Raw genomic sequence first — 18,985 nt, forward strand, 5'->3', positions numbered from 1 at the left:
AAGGATTTGTTTATCACATTTGAATCACACCCATCTTCTACCTAAGAGCTCAGAACAGCAAAACAAACTTATCTCATGTTATCTTTAATAATAACACTTTTTGAAGTATGTTAAAGCAGAAGTGACACAGGCGTTGCGAGTAGAATAACAATTTGGTCCTGAATTTCCTTTTTTCAAAGTCAGTGTGTTCACTTCAACTTCCCCAACCATTGCTTTCCAAATCCAGAAACATTGGACTCCAGCTCCCATCATCCTAAATCATCACTGGGATGATGCCACTTATTAGTCAACACAATAATTATGTTGGCTGAGGTGATGGATATTATATTCCAACATATCGGAAGGCTGCCAACATGGTTTTAACTACCATTATGGTAGACTAGCTGGATAAATCCAGCCTATGTGGCAACCACCATGTAAACTGCAGCATTATCTCTTAGTTCCTCTGCTCTGCAGAAACAGCAACAATTTATAGACATTTCCATATATACTGGCTGTTTTGAAAGCACACAGGCAGAAAATAGTGCCAAGCCTGGGTCAAGGTTGAAGACTCTTACAATGTATTCTGATCATTTTTCTTTGGGAAGGACATTCCCACCCTTTCAAATATCAAGAATCCCTCCCAGCGTTTCTTTCGGTTTGACCTTAACTGTGTTAGTTCTTCCATCTGTTCTAACTGTAATGTAACAACATACAGTAGAGATGGCATATTTCTTTTCAAATTTAATATTTAAATTTAATTCCATATTATTACATGGTTTACCTCAACATCAGACACCAATCTGCAATATGATTTAACAATCACCCCAGAATAGTTTAGCATTAGCACCCACATTTTGTCTGTTCCAGACCACTATGGATTATTCAACAAACTATTTTGTTTTTGTAAATTGTTGTTTGCACATTTTCACTGTAGTGTCATTCACATTCCTGAGTGCACAAATTATCCCCAAAGAGCACGGAGTACCCTAATTGGAATCTCACTTATCTGTGCTCTTATCACCTCTGATGTTAGTATTGTCTTCTGTAGTTGCTGCCTCTTTGAAGATATTTGCTTGGTCAGCTAATAAACATTAGAGATAAACATTCCTTGTAAGGATATACAATATCTTTGTCCAATCAGGAGAAGCAAAGCACAGCAGAGTTGAAAAAACTTCCTCCAAATGTTGGAGTGATCTTGATAAAAGTAACCCTGGAATCAGGCTTCATGGACAAGCAAAGTCTTGAAATCTGTCTGAATGTCAATGACACTGAACGAAAAGCCAGAGAAATACCAAATTGCTCACAGCTACACCCTGGGATTAATTGTTTATTGTGCTGTTGTTGTTTTTCCTAAATAGCAGGATTTGTATTTTTATTGCTCTGGAGTGAGAAAATAATGAGAATAATCATCTGAGGCAGCCCTGGCTGTGCTAGGTGAAGAGAGAGGGGGGTTGGGGGAATGGGGAGGAAGAGGGAGAAAGGGAGAGAAAAAGAGAGAGGGAGAGACAAAGGAGAGAGAGAGAGAGAGAGAATATTCACAGGCTAGAGCAACTTTTGTAAGAAGCTGAGACTGACCTTGAATGTGCTTCCTTTGATCCCTCCTTTGCTGTGACAACTCAGAACCTTTGATCTCTGTTAGCATCTAGAGGACATCTTGCTACACAGACTTGCCATTGAGAGTGGACCTTGGTGATCTGAATTTCAAATTGACCCTGTTTTTACCTACTAATTTTATTATATGCACAGGTTAATCTGTACAGCTGCCCATCCCATATTCAGTAGTAGCTTAGTAAAGGCACTGAGTTTACTTTCTCTATGATTGGATTCAGGAAGATAGTAATAAACCATAGCCTGAGGCTAGCTTTTTGTAAATCAACTATAGAAAATGTTAGTCACATTTTTTGAGTTCAGATGTGGTTAAATACCATATTATGCCATGTTTGCTTGAGAGCTGACCAAAATTGATCTTGAGCTCACACTTGGTCAGTCATGTTTAAGAAAAGGAGTATAGAAACTTTTGCCCCATTTTTTATTAATTACTGTTTGCCAAGTTGAGTAGAACTGGAATTTTAATATCTATGTAGGTACGTACATACCTTTTTAATCAGATTTGTATAGCTGCCCATCTCACATTCAGTAGCAACTTAGTAAAGGCATCAAATTAACTTTCTCTAGGGTTAGATTCAGGAAGATAGTCATAAACCAAGGCCTGAGGCTGGTCTGTTTGAGTTCAGGTATGGTTGGCAAAAAAAAAAAAAAATCAAACTCTTTCTGCTGTCCACATTAAAGGAGAAATGGGGAGTAAGTGAACTATATAACTTACTAATGTGGTTCTAAGGCAGGGATCTCCAAACTTGGCAATTTTAAGACTGGCTGGAGAATTCTGGGAGTTGAAGTCCACAAGTCTTAAAGTTGTCAACTTTGGAGACCTCTGTTCTAAGGGAAAGAAAGGCAACATGTGCAACATTGTGAAATTTAATCTGAGAGGGAAGAGGAATCAAGGACTAGAATATGCTTATATTCTAGTCCTTGATTCCTCATCCCTCTCAGATTAAATTGAGGGCTTCCTCAAAGAATTATAACATAGATTATTATCATATAAAGGGAAAATGAAATCCTTTTCCTTTTCATGTAATTCTCCATCCCTGGTTAACTTTAAATATATGTCTCTCTCTCTCTCTCTCTGTGTGTGTGTGTGAAGATTAGATAATGTGGAAAAGAGTGAATGTTAAAAGAAAACAGAAAGAAAGAAAAGTCTATACATATGCCTATTTCTGTTCTAAGTTGCTCCCTTGTCCTCCAATGTAGTTTGTCTAGAACAAGGGTGTCAAACTCAAGGCCTGCAGGCTGTATCCAGTCCACAGGGCCAGCCTGGAAGTATCAAAGTGTTACGTCTGGGCGGTGGGTCCCAAGGAGAGACAAGACTCGTGGTAGTGAACAACAGCTCTTTATTAAGCAATCAGATACTGAGACCAAAACCCTAGCCGCGGCTGCTCTTTTTATAGAGCTGGCCACGGCTAGGCAGCCAATGACAGGTTTTTGAGCTTGCCGCGCTTGGTGCTAGCCAAGCAAGCTCTATATGAGCCAGCAAGCTCTATATGAGCCAATCAGAATGTCCCATAATGACCAATCATGGCCCGGCTTTTCCGGGTCAATAGGAATGCAGGCCGTCGAGCCTGATAGTACGGAACACAAAGGACCAACCCGTGGTGCCTCTGGCAGGTAAAACAGGCTGTGTGTGCCCCCCCAATGCCTCATTTTTGCCCTCCATGGCCTCCTGCAGCACTCTGCTGGCTGAAAATGGGCTGAAAAACAGGCCAAAAATGGGCTGGAAACTGGCTGGAAAATGGGCCAAAAATGGGCTGAAAATGGGCCCAAAACAGGCCCGTTTTCAGTTGGCAGAGTGCTGCAGGAGGCATCTGTACCTCACCCCCCATTGCTGATGGCCTGCAGAGGAGAACTAATATGCTGATCTGGCCCTCAAAGAAATCCAGTTTGACACCCCTGATCTACAATACAGTGAATGCTGACTGTAAAAAATTTAGTATAATTTTAATTGGGGATGTAACAGACTGACAGAACATAATAATAAAGTTGATTTTCATGCCCTTTAAATTCATGTCCCTGAAAATGTCCCCAAACTCTTGTTTAAATGCCACCATCTCAGGTCTTTGCTTTCATCTCATTCCTAGCTCCTTGTAGAGGCAGCTTAAATTATTTTTCTTTTTTGCAATCACAACTTTAAAGTAGTGTTTCCCAATTCCTTCTCACACAGTTTTTACCATGGATGTGATCTATGATGTTTCTTTAGCTATATGATGTATGACATGGTCAGGGGTTGATATCTGCCCAGTTTTTATTGCCTATTTTAGTTCTTTAATGCTATTGCATATTTTAATGGGTTTCCTCCTTCCCTCTCCAATTATTACCTACCGCCTGCCCCCTCCAGCCATTTTGGCTTCAGCTGTTGAGGACACCAAATGCTTGCTTTTTCAGAAGCATAATGCCAGGTTAAATCTTATATGGGCTTCTTATATGCACAGGTTTAAAGGTGGTCTTTTGAAGACTACTGGATATTTTAGCGTTCTTATTACTAAATTTAGCAATAATACTTAGATTCATATACTGTACTTCTCCATAGTGCTTTACTGCACTTTCTGGGGAGTTTGCAACATCAGCATATTGCCCCAAACAATCTGACTCCTCATTTTACAGACCTTGGAAGGATGGAAGGCTAAGTCAATTTTGAGCCCCATCAGGATTGAACTCTAGGCTGTGGCTAGAGTTTACCTGCAATACTCCATTCTAACCACTGAGCCACCAGAGCTCAGGGTATATATGAGTTGAAAAGCTAGATGACTACTCTCAAGTACTGCTGGTGTTATTGATTGTGTCATCAATGAGTGTACTGCAGGTTTTCTGCTGCTTCTGCCAACAATGTGTCTAGCATGGCTAGACTTTGTCATATTTCTATTTCTTTGTCTGCTCCATAGGCTACAGCTGGGTGCTCATAGCCCATTGTTGGTAGTTGTCACTTACTACCAGCAATACCAGTCGTGTGGTAGGATCAGTCGAAGGTGGAGCTCATGATCAGTTATCTCCTCACTCCGTGTGACTTGTGAACTAAACTATCTTTCAGAGAGCTCTGAAATCCACTTCTGCAAGTACGGCCTCTTGGTCAGACAAAATAACAGGCAGCTAAACTAGTTGTGGTCTATGGAGATTATCAGTCATCCAGTTGTCCCAAAAGTGCTTTTCAAGAGGCAACTGGACTTTGGGGTTTTTTTTTGAAGATGTTTCACTTCTTATCCAAAAAACTTCTTCAGTTCTGAAGAAGCTTCTTGTATGAGAAGCAAAACATCTTCAAGGAAAAACAAGGTCCACATGACTCTTCAAAAAAACACCTTTGGAATAAACTAGTTGTTGTAAGCCACTTGCTGACCTCTGCCTCATCACACATTAAGGATAGCAACTGCTGCTTGTTTGCCACCACTGCCAGGCTGTGCTCAGCAGGAAGGAAAATGAGGCTAGGAGACTCTACCAATCAATTAAAACAGTAAGGATCATATCACTGAGGCAAAATAAGGATCAGATATGAGGTCAGCATAATTTATGCCAACATACCTTTCCATCACCTCACTGATTGGAAAATAGCATTCCAATGCTGTCTGCCTGCACCCAAAGAAAAAAGAAATGCAAACAAATATTTGGTGGACATTCTGTTTCCTTGATAGGATCTAATTCATTGCTTGGTCTTTGCTCAACCTTACCTTTCCCAAAATAATCTTCCACCCCCACCCTCTATTTCCCTAGATAATCTGAATTGACGTCCTTTTGAAAGCGTGTGAAGCAGCTTCACTAACCTTTTAACACTTTTAGTTGAGGTCTTTTATACTTAGAATGCCTTAGGAGATTTCTGAGTAAGTTTTTTCCATATCTGTCCCTGGGTTTCACTTGAAAAGCATTTTAAAATGCTTTGCCTGGATTCAAAGATAGAACCTTAAGGATGTTTCCAAAATAAACTTTTTTTATACTCCCTTCTTTCCACTGAAGCAGCATGTTGAGATACCTTCCAAATGTTTTTCCTCTCTCCTGCCGTGAGAGAGGAATCTATTTCAAGTTTAATAAATTTAAATTTAATCAAGAAACTTACATTTAATTGACGATGATGATGATAGTGCCCAGGCTTAATTTATAGTCATTCTCTTCTCAGTAGCCTCTCTCCCATTTCATTCCTCTCTGATCAGGAGAGGCTGGTCGGGGGAAAGGATGTTGCAAGAGACAGTGGGGCCAAAAACATTCATGTAGCTGAATTCTTCATTTATCCCATTAGTCTCAATTTATCTTCTATGAATTCTACCACCACAGCTCCTTACCTCTGACATGGCTAAACGGTCCTTCTTTAATACACATTATCCCTGATCCGATCCATGCATATGCCTCAATGCAAAGAGACTGTGCAAAAGCCCAAGATCAGCCTGATTTGAACAGTGGAAAGTCTGCCTTGATTAGTCTCATCCACCCTGACACCCTTCCAATGTTGGACTACAATGTCCATATTGCCAGCTAGCATGTCAGTAGTCCTGCTGGCTAAGGTTCATAGCATTTACAGCCTGACACAGCCCAAGGGCAGTGAGTTGGGGGAAAGTATGGCATGAGTTTTCCAAAGAACATGCTTGTGCTCTTATCATATCCTGTAAGATTGTTTATCTTTAGGCTTTTCTCCTAAGTGGGCTTCCAGAAGAAAGTGGCTGCTGGATTTACTGCTATACCTTTCTGGTTCTGCTATTGCTGGACAAACAATGAGATTTAAGCAAATATATGAATGAAAGCAACTCCGATATCACCAGGCAAGACATTTTAAAAATATCCAAGTGTGATTAAAAGCTGGCTATAAATAAATAAGCAGCTCTCATGTGAAGTGGTTGAGCTTAAAGGCATCCGGAGGACATGATGGAAAGAAAAACCTTCTCTAGATATGGCCGCAGAAAAATGTCTTACAGGGCTCACACTGTAAGCAGAGATAACGTGCAGACTCCACAAAAAGCAAAGGCACAAATGTGAGGATATGGAACACTTCATTTGATCAGTGATGGGTGTGCATGCATATCTGCGTGTAAGTCCATGGAACCAAGTGCAACAAGAAACAATAAAATATTTGATAATCTTGTTAGATGATTAGGAGTTCAAAATAGCGTAAAATAACACTTTTCCTCCAAAGAACCTTCAAGTAGAGCTATGCTGATGTCAGCCCCATTAGGTGGATCAGAAAGGAATTCAATTCCACAAGAAGGCTGTAACTGAGATTGGCTGTAATAACAGAATCTTGTAAGCCTTCTTCTCCTTCTCCTTCTCCTTCTCCTCTTCTCCTTCCTCCTCCTCCTCCTCCTCCTCCTCCTCCTCCTGGCATCTGCCTGAGCTACTTCCAAATGGTAACTCACTGTTCTGGGCTTCAAAAATATTTTAGTCACTTTTGCTGAGCTAACAGTTCCTGCATATTTCCTTCAAACTCACCTTGTTTACTCTGTACATTACAGGATCGACACTTTTATCAAAACCATAACAACAGTGTTACAACATACCAACACAAGCTTTTATACATGCATGCAATATCACAACGTAGGGGCATTGCATGCATCACAATGGCAAATCCTTCTTTCGTTATTTTCCCTGAAGATTTTCTCTGCAGATGCTGCTGCCCACAAGGAAGATTGAGTTGAGAGACAGAGAGTCACTGAAGGTGACTCCGTGAGATTCCATAGCTGAAGGTGGACTTGAACCAGGGTTTCTTATCTTATCGCCACATCATATTGTTTCCCAACCTCAATTCCTCATGAAACCATTTGACACCAATCATTATTACTGTAATTTCTGTAGGGCAATCATCTTAATTCTCCTATTTCTAGTAGGCAGCACCAGATTGGAAGCCAATAAAAGTTTAGCTGTAATTGACAAAGAGAAAGTACAACAGTTGTCACCTTGTAAGCATCCTGACCCCCCAAACATCTCCCAACGAATGGGAGATAAAATCATTTCTAGTAGTCCCCCATTCCTTACATCTATCGTAGTGTATGAATTATTTTACTTTATCTTGTTTATATGTAGTTGTAGATTTTTTTTTTTAAACAACTGTTAAAATACAAAGTAGAAAGCATATAAACCCTGCTTAGAATAGGAGTGGATTATGACAAGATCCAGGAACTTCTAACAGTAAACTAAGAATTTAGTTTTTCTGGGAATGTTGAAATTGTGAGGATTGCACATTTGTAACTTGTGTACAAGTTTAAAGGGTTTGCAAATGGTTTTCAAAACAACTTGCACCTCTGAGCAGTTGTTATGAAGGAAATTTCTTGCCTCCAAACACATTCTTCCCCTGTTACATGTAAGGGTCTTTCAAAACCCATAATGAAAAATAACCACATATCTATATTTTTTACCACCAAACCCTCCAGAGTTTAAAGTAAGACTCTCTGGAACCCAAGGCAAACTTCTCAGGTGGGTCCTCCAAGACAGTTCTGCCAAGCCCCTCCTGCAGGTGGCAGAGATTGAAGGCAGAGGGAGAGTCACATGGATGCTTTTTCTTCACCCCATGAGGAATACAGGAGAAGAACTGAGTCCAAGATGTTGCCAGGACTTCTGAAGATGCCATGATTTGATTGGACCCCCCGCCCCTTTCCTTGATTCCAGATGATCCAATTGGTCAGAGGTGGAGAAGGGAGTTGATTACCCAGCTACTGCCTGAGGAAGCAACTTACTTAGAAATGGCAGTGGGGCAAAAAGGTAGTTAGCAGCAACTTCTCCCCCCTCCCCCTACCTCCTCCCTTCCTTCCACACTGTTCCTCTATTGCTGTATAGCTTCTAAAATGGGATCCATGTAATCAGATTGAAAGTGTGAGGTAAATACTGGAAAAGAATCCCATCCACGCTTGCAAGTACAGAGATAGCTGTACTTCCTGTTTTCACTATTTGTATAGCCCTGCCCATCTAATCATAGTTCCACATTGTTATGTACCTGGAAAAAAAGAGAAACAGGTCTATAGACTGATAGCAGGAATAGGATATTAATGGAGGTGGGGAACAAACTTTAGTCCATAGAGTCCAGGAGGCAGCTTGAGGTAGAGTTCTGACCAATGGAAAACCAGTTTGCCTGACGTAATAAGCTTTCCATTTGTTTTTTTCTATCATTTGAGATCTATTGCAAGTGAACCAGAGATACATCAGTTCACCTGTAGAAGACAGTACAGGGGCAGAGCTATTTCTGGAGCAGGGACAAGAGCCTGTATGGATAGGCCCTCAGACCAGCACTCTAACCATTGTGCTTTTCATTTAATGAAAAGTCTGGTCTGTGCAAAACCTTCGCAGGAGTTGGCTTTAAAGGAAGAAAGGTAGAAGTTCAGAAAGAATGAGACTGATTTAACACCGTAAAGAGAACAGTTTATTTGCACTAATACGTTCCCCGAAGCTCTTCTTTCAGTAATTTGAATAACCTCATGAAGGCAGAATTCCTTTCAATGTGCATGGTTTATATGCACAACAATTCCATTCAATGGGATTGAGGTAGGTGCATATTGTGATCATATTATTTTCTTTCATCATATGCCCAGAGTGGCCACCAGCTTTGACAACTAAGTTACCTAGCTTGTTTGCCACCAGTAAAATATTCATATCCATAGCAAGGGCATTTCTGAAGGGTCTGTTCCAATTTACAATATCTATTATTCTGATTGGCCTACTTCATCTCTGTTATGTCTAATTCAGCCTTCCTCAAACTATGGTCATACTTTCAGGAACATGGCCTTTGGTGACAAGTGGCTGCCAGGACAGCAACATCAATGCTGACACAAAATGTTACCCATGCCATCTCTACATCTTGTGACCTGTACTCATTTAATCATCATCTTGAGGATTTTCCTAAACAGACTAGAGGATACAAATGCTTGGCTTTGAGGGGGTTAAAAAGGTTTAGTGTATTTCCAGCCTGCACAATTAAGATAGAAAAAGAGCTCAAATTGTTCCCTCAGTCAGGTGGAGCCCACAGTTCATGAACTACATCATGATTAAAATTCCACATTGACAATATTAGAGGCATAGAAGAAAAGACTCTTTATCTTCATATTGTTCCTGCTCCTTTGCAGCATACAACCCATCGTCATAAGACATTGATGTACAGATGCAACTGGGAAATCCTTTTCGCCATTTTTTAAGTTGCATGCACACATTATTAAGAAAATGGGTGAAATGTTTGTACGCCTGTTGCTGATAGCTACATTAATACAACATTGATATCCCAAGAGGCTAGAGTTCTTTGGGGAAGAGTCCTTTAAGAACCCCACATACCACAGACCTCTCCCGATTCATTTCTGCCTTCCTTACAATAGATTCCAAATCCACTCTCAGAAGAAAAGGCATGACTAGGACACAGTGGGGCACAGTGGTAAGAGTATCCCTCCTTCCAGTCATGTAAACTGGCCAAGAAAATTTGGCATATGAGCAGAAGACTATAATGTCCTCTCGGCATTACTCAGGTGGTATCCTCTACCAGCACTGCTGAGTAGGGATCCTTGGTGCTCTCTGAGTTAGGTTGGTTATCAGGACTAGCACTGATTATGTTACCTGGTTTGGGTAATGAAATATCTGCAGGAAAATATGCAAGTTCAAAGAGTACCAAGGACCCTTCATATATTCTCATTTATTGCTGTGTGGGGAATGTTAAGTATTGCCTAATATGACCATAGAGTGGAGTTGGCTAACAGAAATAAAGTCCCGTCAGTGGCTGAAGCTTTGGACAGTGCTAGCTACAAAAGCTGGCGCCAGCCGCGGCTGAGGGGCTTTTTTCTTAATTCACAAAATAAAGACTGTTACCTGTTCCTGATGTGTCTTGCCTCTTATTCCCGTGGACCCATCTAACACTGGCGACGAGGGTGGGATCCTGAGCTGTGGAGAGAACAAAGGACACCTCGTGGGACTCAGACACCATTTTACTGGCCATCGCAATGACCGCGACCCCGCTGACCAACATGGTTCAATGATTGAACAGCCTGGCACACTGCCCAACATTGATCCCCTATGACCCGGCAAAGGAGAAATGGTCCTCATACATGGGCCAATTCAACCTGCACCTGGAAGTCAACGGCCTCCAAGCAGCCCCCGATGCACAGAAAAAAGCATTGTTCCTGACCTACTGCGACACCAAAATCTATGAGATGGCAGATGCCCTAGTAGCAGACGACCTGCAGAGCGTGTCCCGGGACAAACTCCAACGGGCACTCAAGGGACATTACGGCCCCTCTCCCCAAGCCCTGCCAGATGGAAGTGGACTTGGGGTCTTACATATCCATGGTATTGTGGGACACCCTCAAGAGATTCCAACCCAAACTGCGGCATGACCAACTGGAACCACAGACTATCATATTAAGGGACTACCAGGGCAGCTGCATGCCTATACTGGGCAGGAAAACAGTCCACATAAAATATGGCTGCTATCAAGGGAACCTGCCACTCACCATAGTAGACTGGAACCTGCCAAGCCTACTGGGAAGAGAATGGTTCCAGCCACTCCAGATCAACATCACCGGCGTTCATGTAGCAGAGACCACCACCCCGCACCTGGCAGCAGACATTGCAGAACTGGAACAGGAATTCAGCGACGTCTTCGACGATAAACTGGAAAGAAACTATCACAGAACCGCTCCACAGACTGCTTGATAAGACAACCAACTGGACCTGGGGACAACGCGAGGCCAACGCTTTTAAAAAAATTAAAAACATCCTGACAACCAACAGAGTTCTCATGCAATACAGCGAGACACTTCATTGACACTCACATGCGACGCCTCTCCCTATGGAATCGGACCAGTCCTCAACCACAAACTACCCAATGGGATAGAAGCCCCATCACATATTTTTCTAAAACATTATCCAAAACACAAAGGAACTATAGCCAAATTGACAAGGAAGCGCTTGCCGCAGTAGCAGGGGTCAAACGCTTCCATGAATACCTGCATGGAAGACAGTTCAACCTAATTACCGACCATAAACCACTGCTGGGCATCCTTGCCGGAGATAGACCCACACCAAACATCCTATCACCCAGGATGTTAAGATGGACTGTATTCCTGGCCACATACAGCTACTGTCTAATTCATCGGCCAGGAAAAGACATTTCAAACACCGACGTGTTGAGTCGCTGCCCTCTTCCGGATATCGTTGAAGACCCAGCACCCTCCACCACAGTACTTCTAGTAGAAGAACTACAGCATGGACTGATGACGTCTGTAGAAATCGCCAGACTCACAGTGCATGACAAAACCATGGCGCAAATTTCAAACTAGGTATGGAGAGGATGGCCGGAATCCATAGAACTCAAACCATATAAAAACAGGCAGGCTAAGCTATCCGTACTCAAGGGCTGTATATTATGAGGAAAGAGAGTGGTCATCCCTAAGAAACAAAGTTCTAACAGTACTACACGAGGGCCACCCAGGGATAGTCCACATGAAAGCCCCAGCCAGAAGCTATGTGTGGTGGCTGGGGCTGGACAAAGAAATAGAGACCTGGGTCGCCACCTGCACTCCCTGTCAAGTAACCTGACCAGCCCCTCCAACAGCCAGCCTTAGGAAGTAGGAGACCCACAGCCCCATCGGCCTGAGTGCATGTCGACTTTGCTGGTCCCTGTCAAGGGCAAACATTCCTCATAGTGGTCGATGCGTACTTTAAATGGCCAGAGGTAATCTGGATGACATCCACCACCACCAAAGCAACCATAAGAGTCCTTCAGAAGCTGTTCTCTACCCACAGACTACCTGATATCCTCGTTTCCAATAACGCGCCCCAGTTAACATCACAACCATTTGAGGGTTTCCTAGCTGGACTAGGAATCAGGCACGTACTCTCAGCACCTGCATATCTGAGCACGAACAGCAGGCAGAGAGAATGGTCCGAACGACCAAGGAAACCCTCAGGAAAATGGGCAAAGGGGACTGGCAGGAAAGGATTGACAGAATGCTGCTGGCCCAACACATCACACCCCATGTGACAACACACTGCAGCCCAGCAGAGCTGTTGATGGGCTGGAAGCTCCAATCAACACTATACAGAATCCACCCAAACTACAGTCCCGAAACTCCAATAGACTCCACCGGGAAATGTAAGAACTTTTCCATAGAGGACCTGGTCTACACACACAATTACATAGAGGGACCCATTTAGGTACCCACCAAAATCACTGCAGTCACCAGACCCAGATCCTATCGAGTGGAGACAGAGGAAGCAAAACAGTGGGAAAGACACATCGATCAAATCAGAGGCCAACCGCAGAAAACTGACCAGAAATCCAACTTGAACAAGTGAAACGACCCCTAGCAGAGACCCTACCTGCAGAACCCAGAACAAGGACTGATGGGCTAGCCTCAATCCCGAACAGAACACGAAGACACCTAAGTACGCCTGAGGCCTCAGGCTGAACGGTTCCTGTCACACCACAAGATGACTTCGAGATTCAGGGACTGGAGCAGTGGCGGACCTACCTGCTCAGGCCGCCGCCCCAGGAATGAGTGATGTGCGCAGGTCCAATTGTACCACTCAAAGCCCCGCCTACCTATGCGATTATGTGAGGTACACTGGCGCTGATTGGATGAACTCTAACTAGGAGGGGAGAGGTGTTAAGTATTACCTTATATGGCCATCGAGTGGAGTCGACTAACAGACTCCACTCAGTGGCCCAGCCACTAGCGGGAGAAATAAAGTCCCATCAGTGGCTGAAGCCTTGGACAGAGCCGGCTACAAAAGCCAATGCCAGCCACAGCTGAGGGGATTTTTTCTTAATTCACGAAATAAAGACTGTTACCTGTTCCTGCCGCATCCTGCCTCTTATTCCCGCGGACCCATCTAACAGGGAAAGTCAGAGAAAGAGCTCTGGAAGCCTTCCTTGGATCATTATGTGGATGAGACATTGCCAATAAAGATCAAGACAAAAGAAATTCTGAGTTCGAAAGGTTTTATACTTCAACCACACAAAGATGGATCCCAAATGTAATAACAGGTAAGAAATGCTGATGGGGAATCAATCATAGACTGGACCTGTAGTTGGAGGCTGTTCACCAACATAATTTGAAACAAAGAGCAGTGACAGAAAACCTTTCCCAAAGATCTCTGAGTAAACTAAGGGAGAAAAAACCCTCACATGGTCAGAGGCAAAGGGATGGAGGAAGGTGGAGCTTAACAGAAAGAGGACGGTACTTACTACTGGACCTAGCTTTCCACTCAAGGAGGACACCTTTGAGAAAAGTGGTGAGCTTGCACTCCACTGGCCCAATCAACATTTTCAAAATCTGAAAGAGTAAACTGGACCCACCGTCCAACACTGAGCAGCCATTACTTGAGGAAGGAAAAAGCATTTGAAAGGAAAGGAGAATGGCAAGTATATGTTCACTGGAGGGGGGAAGGGGAAGGGAGGGGGAGAGAGAAAGATAAAGAGGGAGAGAGGATGGAGAGTGTGGGATTGAGGATAAAAATATCCTCAGGAAGGAAGAAGGTGACTGACACCATCTTAACTCTAGATGAGTGAGCTACTTCTGTGTGGAGAAGTACATGAATTTTATCATGAGTTCATCAGTTCATGTGCCGCGTGGACATTTTATGCTAGTATGAATTCTTGATCTGTAAACCAGAGGGAGATGTTCTAGGAGAAAGTAGTAAGTATTTTCTGTTATTTTCTCATAATTTTTAAAATGTATTTTTGTCAGTCCAAGTACTTAACAGATGCATTGAACTAGTTGTAGACAGTTGAAATACACTACAACCTTTTGTGGACATAACCAGATTGCAGAAGTTTAGAATCATGCATATGCAAACAATCATGAAAAATGTGGTTTTGTTTTCACAATCAAGCTGTTCATTTTTTTTTTCAGTGAAGCAGCAAGTAATCCCAAAGGGCCATAGAGTGTAGGCAGTTTTAATCCCTACTTAAAGGGATTTAAGAGCAATCCACCATGAACTAGCTAACTACCATGATAGGCATGGGTACAAACTACAATGATGATGAGTGACTCAGGACATCATTGTGCAAGGCACAAATTATGAAATTTGCAAATAACATACATTTATATTGTAGGTGTGATGACACTTGTTCTCCTTGCCCTTGGATGACCATATCCCCCACTGCTCTATTTGTGTTTCTCTAGCAGAGAGGTCTGTGCAGATACTCCCATCACTGAATCCTGCTTTTCCAATGACAGACAAAACAGATCATTACCACAACTGAAAGGACAAAGCTGTACCATTAAATATATATTGGGGCCAAAGCAAGCTTCTTTTGCCCATAGATTACACAATAAATGGCAACAACAAGCCATGAACAGAACTGTTTTGGCCACATGATTCAGCCAAGAAGGGCAATAACATTAGATATGGTTCGAGGATCGCCCTGAAGCTTTGTTATTGTTCTACTGCCTATACAATCTTAAATTTGATGTCATGAGTCAGACACAAGACACAACGCACATCATGACTGAACAAACCCAACAGTTCTTCTCTTCTATCAGCTGAAACTCGTCAGCAGGGATCCAAGGAAGGAGGCAGCCAAAGACTGAGATTTTTGTTTTTAGAAAATCTGTTCTGCTTTGACTGACCAAACTCCTGCCATCCTTCATATGGCCTTAAAAACCCTCTAAGTTTCAAAAAACAAATTAGCACTACAGCTCAGAGATCTGTCTTTGAGGAATGCTGCGCTATTTGTGGAATGCAAGCTGAATTCTTGGAACAAACAGCATTATTGTGGTTGTGTAGTTTTTTCTCAAGACTGTACTGTATGTCTGTGAGGGTTTCCATTAGAAAGTTGTTTTTGTTTTTCTTTATTCACATATATACCAGTCAGGAGGCAATGGACAAATCAGCTTTCTACAATCTAATATCTTCACTTTATGGGAAAGAACTGGCTGCAAATTTTGGAAGCTGTAATCCATTTCATCAAGAAGACATCTAGAAAGCATTCCCCAAGCACTCTTCCATTCTAGAATTAGAGTGTAATATCTGAGTCCCAAAACATACAATAATGTTATGAGTGCTTTCAAAAATGAGTGCAGGAAATATAGTCAGACCCCAAAGCACCATTCACCAGAACTAAAACTGGTGAGGCCACTTCCTGCTACCTGCTCTCTTAGTAATCCCAGATGCTACTTTCCACCACTATTTTTTTTTCTTAAAAAATCACCTTTCAGGGTTTACATTCTAGTTTTTAAGTGTTTTTAGATCAATTTTACATCTGGATTTGGAATTTTGCTTTGCAATGTGCCTGCTTTTCATTTATTTTCAAAAATTAAAATAGTGTAATCAAAATGTATTAGATAGGACATATCATGGAGGCACTTGCAGGCACAAAAAAATCCTCCCCCCCCAAGTTCATATATATGCTTGCAAACATAAATAACTGTTCAGTTCAGTCTAGCAGAGTTTCAAATATTCCCATGTTCTCATCGTATTAATTTATACTACTTTCTATTTACACACTTTTGTTATTAGGTGAACACACAACTCTCATGTGGCTCTACGTAATTTTGTACATAACATTAACTTTTAAAAATATCTGCTGAACAGTAATATGCCTCTTCAACTTTTAACTTCCAGAAACGCCTACAAATTTGATTTGCTTAGAGGCAAAATAAACTTCTCCAAAAATGTATTTCATTAAGCAGAATAGACAAAAGGCCTATATTTAATCTTACCATAGTAGAAATATGCTCTGGTACCACAATTCTTCCATTGTGACTCTACCTTCATGTTACAGCCAGCACATGAAGAAAGTTGACTTATATAAACATCCCTAGCTGTACTGGAGTCCCCATCTTCTCCTGATATCGCGAAAGGGAGCCTTATGGTTTTTAAAGATGTGTTAGACTAGGCTTTGTCATTTTCTCAAGTGGGGGAGGGAAGTCAGATGAAGCCAGTGACTGGGAAGTGAGGCAATAAAAGAAATATACAGATTGATAAGGCAACATGCACATTTGTGGTGGAGTGGAGCTCAGGATGGACTTTCATGGTACAGTTGTGACTGCCATTATACTTCCCCTCAAGACACAAGAGGTTGGAAAGAAGTCACCTTGGATTTTTAAGTTAGCCACTGAAATTAGAGTGCTAGTTGAGAATGGGCAGCTAATCCTTTTCAGATCTCAGGCCAGAGGTGACTACACCACTGATGTTTTCTACCAACACAAAGACCAAACTATTTGCCATTGTTTCAAACAAATACAGCTATCCTATCTTGATAGTATTTATCACCATCAGTTTATTTCTAGTTTCTTTTCTACTAAATTATGTTCTAAATGGTTCAGGAGAGTAGTAGAAACCAAAAAAGCTAGAACAACAACAACAACAACAATAAAGTTTTGGACCGTTGTAAAGCCTAACACATTTATGAAGGCATGGGATTCTGTGAATCACAGCCCATTCTCACAGTGACCAGTGTTTCTTAATGAAAGTTCTGAATCCATGAAAGCAAGCCAACAAAATCCATGCAATTACAAAATTTCCCCAGTGAGAAGACATCAGGAGATATTGCAGATACGTCGCTAAATGGTCTCTAGCTGCTTTTAGCAGTAGGATCAGCCCTTGTAAGAGCAGACATTTAGATCATGTCCCACTCATACAATTTCTGATATTTGCCACAAGCCAGACTCCTTTTGTTTCTATAGAAATTCTGACACAGCACCTGTATTGGCATCCCAGTTTCTTCCACTTGAGATTCAATGTCCCCAGCCCATTTAGTTTTCAGATGCCAAAGTACAATTCTCATCGATCCCAGCCAATCAAAGTAATAAACACAGAGATGGAGCAGTGAGCTTAGGGAAGCAGAATTCTGATGAAAGACAACCTTATTTGCATCGCTAAGAAATCTAGAAATAAAAATGTAGACTGGATACTTTACCTCTGTACTGCTCTGCTACTTAGTACACAGATTAAATTAGGATTTCTTCATTCTGTTATCCTTCTCATTCAAGCTGCCCTTCTGAATACTTCTGGAGGACAAACAAAGGAATTGTGCTCAGTTCATATTCTTAGCAACAATGACAACACTTGTGAGTTTCGAAGCTCAATGCTTTCCAAATTGTTTGGTAAAATGGCAGCCGCACTTCCTCTGATTCTTTCCTTGGTTGGTTTTCCTGCCTCCAGAAGTGCTTTTTCCTTTCCTTGTACTATAAATAGAACTCCCACAACACAACTTATAATAGCGAAGACGGCAGGAAATAGAGGAAAGCAAAGGAGAGACCTCATGTATGTTGGCTGTGATGAGAAATGAAACAGGCAAACAATTCATATTACTCATCTTTCTAGGATCCACCACAATAATAAACTAAATATTAAACGGTGATCACATTAAACTGTTATGTCAGTAGTTTCCAAGCAATGTTATTAATGACAGGGGTTACAAAACTAACTCATTTTAAAATTTTCTGCTGTTGCTATTTTTGTTGTTTTCTTAGCCAGATTTTGAAAGTGATATGGGAAGCCCACTGTTTTTCTCAACAGTCACAAATCAGATAATTTTACATCCAGTTTTAAGGTTTGGTGCAGTGAGAAACGCTTTGGGCAATTTCTTTTTGCAGTGTTGGCAGTCTTTGGATATTGGGACAGGAGAATAAATCTTTGGGCTTGTCACCATTTCCAGTAGGAATTTTGATATCATATTACAGGAACAGAGGAAGTCATGACCATGTACGTTGTCATATCCAAACAAACCTTCTGAAAAATAGTTCCAATCATTCATTTTGAAACTGAGAGCCATACTATGTAGCCCATACATGCATTCAATATCTTTTGGAATGTGGGCTTAGCTTTTTTAAAGAACAGATTTGCCTGTTTTCACATAATTTCTTAATACGTTTTTACACAGCGGAGATCTACCTAAACAACTAACATCTTATGAATTCATCAGATTTCTTTGTGGTACAGCTATGCCCTAGGTTCTTTATGAGATTTTTAATTGTTTAATTGCAGCCTACTTCTGTCTTAGGCCTATATTACTATGTATTGATCAATAATAGAACAGGAGGGCAATTTCTTTTGCAGCCATAAGCTATGAATGTCCTTCCTCTAAGTTGAAGTTCCAATGTCTTCTGAAGGAAGAGAAAAGCAAAAGAGGAGGAACAGGATGAGTAACAGAGACATATGGAAAAGGCTAGAAAAGCAATTAGTTTCCCAGACTGACCATAACTTTGATTAATCCAAGAACGCTAAGTAGGCAGTTCAGTGAGAAGCAGTAGGAGATTGGCTGAGACTTAGGTTCTCTGAATGAACCCATTTTCTGGGTTTGCACAGTCATGAATTAATTATTTACATACAGCAGGCTGGGTTTTTACACAAAACTCTTAACAATGATTAAAGCTAATTTCGTATGTTATACAAATACAACCTTTAGTATGTTGTGTGAGGTTTTGAGTGGACCTGTTATACAACTTCAGGCAGCTTGCTATCTGGTGTCCAGATTGGCAGAATAGTGATCGGAGATGAA

At 41.5% G+C, this 18,985-nt stretch overlaps 1 long non-coding RNA gene across 2 annotated transcripts in view; it reads right to left on the bottom strand.

The window, feature by feature from the left end:
* The window catches only part of LOC148127640 (uncharacterized), a 29,742-nt gene extending 12,204 nt beyond the window's left edge, over positions 1-17,538 (bottom strand). For both annotated transcript variants that reach the window (XR_015744055.1, XR_015744054.1), the window contains exons 1-2: positions 17,402-17,538; positions 10,345-10,416 (exon numbers count right to left, since the gene is read on the bottom strand). This is a non-coding gene — a long non-coding RNA (uncharacterized LOC148127640). The remainder of the gene's footprint in view (positions 1-10,344; positions 10,417-17,401) is intronic.
* Between the last annotated feature and the right edge of the window lie 1,447 nt (positions 17,539-18,985).

This window comes from Pseudonaja textilis, chromosome 1 (assembly GCF_049901715.1).
Source record: "Pseudonaja textilis isolate UNSWEBS1 chromosome 1, rPseTex1.2, whole genome shotgun sequence".
Lineage (NCBI taxonomy): Eukaryota > Metazoa > Chordata > Lepidosauria > Squamata > Elapidae > Pseudonaja > Pseudonaja textilis.